The sequence below is a fragment of the Apteryx mantelli genome, chromosome 2, assembly GCF_036417845.1.
Source record: "Apteryx mantelli isolate bAptMan1 chromosome 2, bAptMan1.hap1, whole genome shotgun sequence".
Lineage (NCBI taxonomy): Eukaryota > Metazoa > Chordata > Aves > Apterygiformes > Apterygidae > Apteryx > Apteryx mantelli.
Window position 1 is genome coordinate 15,756,416 of NC_089979.1, and position 6,072 is coordinate 15,762,487.

Genomic DNA, 6,072 nt, shown 5'->3' on the forward strand with positions numbered 1-6,072 from the left:
ATATTCCAGAGGTGTACTAGTCTCAGAGCCACTTAAAGAAGGTATCATGATTCCTAAATTATTTAAATTATGTACCCTTTTAAAAAGTTCTCTATTCAGAAAAATGTATGGTGGATTATAATGGGTAAGAAATACTATAAATACTTGTGTATTGTATCTTGGGAATATTTTCAGACATTATCAGTGACACATACTTTTCATATATATCAGGATTATATATCTTTCTGATTCAATGAATCAGATAAAATGACGTTATAACTGTTTTAACATTGAACTTTTCCCAAGACAAATATTACATCAATATCCTCATGCTGAAAGAGATCTGATGTACACACAAAGCATCATACTTTGTGATGAAAACCTACATTAATATAAGACTGTTCACAACTAAAATGCTGTAGAGCATCAGCACTCAAGGTATGTGTAAGGTTGATGGATTCGACTGAAAGTCTATTTAAAAAATCAATGTTTATTTTGCATTCCGATGTTTGACTTCAGTCTCTCCCCTCCCTGTAGAGCTCTCTGCTCATTTCTCAGGACCAGCCGCTACCAGCAAATTTCCTCATCAATTTCATCCTTTTGATCAATCTTAGAAGTTAAAAACAACCAGAAATTATAGCTAGCAGGTTGGGAGGAGAAAGGCTGAGATATGTGGGAAGAGTGTAATAGAACAGGGGAGAAGAGAAAGACTGGAACTGAGCAGCAACTACATTTGAAATCTACAGGTCAAAGTAAGCATTACTGGTGTTTATTAGTTAAAACTGAATACTATTAAGACCTGCTACATAAGAGAAACTTATTCTGATAAGCTGCAATTCAAAGATTTTTTTTTTCATAAAGTTAACCTTACAATTGGCAAAATGCATATTTAATTTTACTGGAACTAAAATGTGTTGGGAAAAGAAAGGGAGGAAAGCTATCTTGAGTAACAACAACCTTTTAAATCTTTACTGCCATAATATGGAAAGAAAACATGTTCAACAGAAGTGGACTTGTACATAACTGAGTTACAAAGGCCAGCACAAGAATGTTGAGTCTATAGATAATTTGAAATTCTTATATTACTTCTCCTGAGCTGGGGAAAAAAAATGCTGTTCATTCTAGGAAACAAAATCAGACTCTGAAATGACATTGACAGTCATATTTGTATTGGTTATGTGTTGCAAGATTTATTGTGTCAGATCTTACCAACATCCCACCTATCTAGTTTTAGCAACATCAAGAACTGAATTTCCATTATCATTTCACAAGGGTAGACTTTTTTTGCCTCAGTTATATCTCTTTGTGTTCCACAAACAAAATGAAGTGGAAAGAAACATCTTTGGCTACACAGAGAATTCCCAGCAAATATAAAACCATTCTGTCTATAGCTACTGGCAAAAGGATGTATTGTGAACCAAAAGCAGAAGTGGCAAGAATGGAATATTTTCAATTATTCCCATTTAGCCACAATTAGAACTGTCCATACCAAAAATAGGTAAAATAAAAAAAATCAGGGAGCCACAGATTGCTCATGGACAGCACCAGTTCAGTTCTACTGTGCCTAAGAAAGCTGATGCAGCTGAGAAACTGCTCTGTTAAACAACTGTATTCTGCTCAAAGTCTGAGTGAAATGGAATGAAGTGAGGGCTCTCTATTCTCAAGGGGACCATATACCCAGGGAGTTAGGTATGGTACAGACTACACCTGATCACTTTGAAGCTTGAGATCTAATGAACTTCATTTTTTGCATCCACATGGCTACAAATACTGAGTCATAAAGTAACTCCTTTTTAAAAATAGTCACAATTTCTCAAATTGTGCCTGAAGACCAAATGGACTGTATATTTTCTTTTATTTACCATCTTTGAATATCAGATCTGTTACAGAAGAAATTGTTATTACTAATTTGAATTCCTCAGAAGCTTGAGGAAAAACATTCTTTAATTGGAGGAAGTCTAACATACAAGCTGTATGTCAAACGACAAGCTGTATGAGTGTAAATGTTTGTATTGTAATGTTAAGAATAGAGTATCAAGCTGTTTTAGCAGTGACACTGAACGCCAGTTTCAGAAACCATCCCACCTATTGATCACCTGAGGCAGTTGTGGCTTGCAGTTAAAAACTTCTGGCCATAGGCAGGTCTCTTCAAGCATCCCCTCACTCTTCTATACAGCTGCAGCAGAGGCAACTTGCTTTCAGCAGAGGCTGAAGTTGTTCTTCAGACTAGATCCAACACATTGGGCAAATTTTGGACTACCTGACTCGAAATGTTGAGTTTTTAAGAGTATGTGGGTTCTAATCAAATTACAAATTATGATAATTTTTCTCCTAGCTCGTGTGATAGAATTATGACTCTGACTGTCCTGATTTTCTTCTTTGATGGTTCACAAAAGCAGTTTATCTGGCAACCTTGCTGCCAGTACTTTGTAGCAATTGAGCAAAATGGCTTAGACTGGAAGAAACTGGAAGATGGGTGTCTGACTTGAGAGGACCTAGATGTCAAAATTGCATGTTTATTGGGAAAAAATGATTACTTCAGATATTCAAAAGGAGTTACATGTTGTTCTCTCTAAGAGAAAGTTATCTATATGAACTAAGCTGTTCTGCACTTGAAAATTATGGGTGTGTTGCCTGATAGGTACACTTGATCAAAGCTGCAAATGAAAATAGGCTTTTTGCCTCAGTTTCTTTCTAAATGTCACTGCATAATGCGATTCACTATATGCCAGCAAGAGCATACATAATCAGCTTGCTTTTTTAAGTACCATCTGGAATGCAAGTGGCTGAGCAGAGCCAGATGAAAAAATTCAGCAAAGAACTGGGTGCAGCATACCAATCAAACAATGTGCTTCTTTTCTTGTGGTAGTTGTATTTAGAAAAAAATTGAGGCAAGATGGGTCACACTGTCTGTCAAAGGTCAGGACATTCAGGGCACTTTCCAATCTGAGTGAAAATAAAACTGTAAATGAACATTAGTAATGGAGAAAATATATTTTTTAAAGAATTGATATTCATGAGAATCAAAGTACACAGTTCTACCATTGAAAAGTATTTGATCTTATCATAAACATTTGAAGGAGATGTGCTAATTGATATGTGATTAATAATGCAGAGAGCTGATTTATGTTCTTTAAAACTGGTAGGTCAGTGGATAGGACTTAATATACGTAAGTTCCAATATGTTGTATTTTGGTCTTCCTTGTCTACTGTATTATAGCTGTTTTCATCTTTAGCAGAATATCTAAAAATTATGCTGAAGTTTAAATAATTGACTTGGTCATGAAGAACATTCATTTCCACAGTAAAAACTAAACATTTTTATATCAGGAATTAACCTCAGTTTTGGATCAGGCAAAGGAACTATCTTGCTTTTGACAGAGGGAAGCACTCTTTTGAGATGAAGCAGAAAAGCACCCATCTAAAACACTTTGGCAAAAATAAGCCATAATAAATTAGACTGAAGTAATTTTATAATATGAACAAGAAGCTGCTAGAGGACAAGGCTACAGTGATCTTCACAGTAGGTATATCCTGCCATAAGAAACAGACGTGATAACAATTCAAATCCTTTAAATTTAAATTGTACTAAATTTAGATTATAAACTCTCTGGGATTTGCATATACTTGCTTCTTTGAAGTATGTATTCACACTCTTAAAACCTAATAATAACTAAGTATAGAAAGACTGGAAACTAAACTTTGGGAGAATTGCAAAAATCTGATTACAGAGAGTCACCTGGAAAAGACTGGACCTATGTGCTAGCTTTGTGATTTTATTTAGACAGTAAGTATTACCAACAAGCTAACTTTAAGCATCCTAGACTTGATTTCAAAAAAGATATCTTTTATAGAAAATAATGCTTGCCCAAGCATAGCAGAATTGAGCACGAGAAAAAAAATACTGAGATCCATTTTTAATTATTTGTTAGAAAAAATGGGCAATAATTACAGAAATGTTAATGAAAATTTAAAAAAATGTATCATAATTCTTTTCCCAAGTTAACAACTTCTATCAGTCAAAGACAATCTGATGCACTCTCTAGATAGGCAACTACCACACACTGGCCATCACTAGCTAGAAAAACAATTTTGGCTAAGAGCCACTTAATTTTCAATGTCTGCTGAGAGAGAGAAAGAAGGATTTCTTATTAAAATGCATGGAACTCTGAAATAAGTAGTCAGCATCACTCGAGCCAAGCCAAGGGTATGCTATAGACTTTTCAGTAACAATGTGGGTCAGAGTATAAAGAGTTTAGATTTCCGACTCACATGGTTATGCTTGAAGAAGCCCTATTATAGACACAGTCGAACAAGAAAAAATACAATTTTGCTGGTATAGCTTTTTTTTTTTCCTCTCTCTCCTGTGAGTGGTTGTTTTCCTATAGCAGCACAAGACACATCTTTGCTGGTCCACACTTTCAGTGGATGTTTGATTTGACCCAATCCAATCCATCAGCACTGCTACATCCATTAAAATTTCCTAATCTGTGGTCCAATGGACTATAACCTAGACATTTCCCGGTTCAATTCCTGGACCACTAAAACATTTCACATGGGGATTTGAGGGAAGTAGTGGTGATACAGCAGATGTCTTCTGGCAGAAGACACCCTTGAAACATTAATATACCTAGCAGAACTCTATGTGGGGCATACAGAGAACCAATGTTTGTTTTGAATAAAGATTCTAATGAGACATTATTTTAAAAAAATAACTGCTGAAAACTGCAAAATTGAGTCTGAGGAAAGAGACTCAACAGACTGAGCTTGCATATTTTTACATATTATTTGTTGATTTTATCATCCACTAAAATATATTATCTGATATGATAGGTTTACAAATGGTAATATTTCAAAACTCTTGGTAGGAAGTAGATTTTCTTGGTAGTTTAATATTCCATTTTTTCATAAACTGATACCTTATTATACAAAAAAAACAAACTGTTTCTGTAAAGTTATTTAAATAAGGCTTATGTATCATGGATCTCCTTGGGCTAAAGATTTTTTCATGTAGATTCAGAGTATTATTTTATGTACTCACAGCTTCAGGCTTGCTAATGCCTTACAGAGAGGCCAGAACAATTCTATTCTGAAATATAAACTCCTTGCTTTCCCTTCCTTTTTACTAGTTATCTAGTCCTGCTGTTTAACTCCAGTCATAGCCACAATCCTCTCTTTGTCATATCACAGGTGGCTATCATAGATTGGGAAACTCAAAACTAGAAAACCTAAGCTGCATTGAAATCAAATTACTTCAAACAAAGAAAATGCATGGTGTATGCAGGTGTTCCCAAGGGAGGAACATGGTTACCAAATACCCCCAAAACATAAGAGAAACACCTGCAGCACCCTAGACAGCAGAAGTAAGCTGCAGAGCTTAGAAATAAGACCTGGTATATTAACCTCCTTAGAGAAGCAGGACATAATAAGGGATATCTGTTTTAAGCTAAAGAGCCATTTTTACAGATTAACAAAAGCTTTAAAGTCACCCTCAAGGCAATACAGATTGCACTTTTCACTTGCCTGGTAACAAGAGCACCAAGAGCCACGTGCAAGCAAGCAAATGCCCACATGCAGCCGGTGCTGAGCTGACAGGCCGTGATAAACAGCCCCAACCGAGCAGGGCCCCCAGGCCTGGCCTGGTCCAGCCGCCCAGCACCCGGGGCCAGGGCAGGCCCCCCCACCTGCCAGAGGCCTAAGCAGCTGCACCCGGAGAGTGCAGGCAACGGCGGCTGTCTGGACGAGAGGCAGCACGAGGAGCCCTGAAGAAAGAGGGACACAGGATCCCCCTCCTCCGGCCTGCGCCGCCCAGGCTAATTGCCCAGGACCGCCACAACGGCCGCACCAGCGAGGCCGCCAGCTCCCAGCAGCCATCTTAACAGCGGCGCCGGGGCGGGGGTGGGTGGGGTGGCGGGGCGGGGCGGGGCGGACTGCGCAGGCGCACTTGCCCCCTCTCGCCCCGCCCCTTCCCCGGCGGCACTGGTGTCACTCATCCGACCTTACGTCATCCCCGCCCCGCCTCTTTCCCCGGGCCGCGAAGCGGAGCGCCGGGGACAGGCGCATGCGCAGCTCGGCGGTTCCCACTGGGCGGCC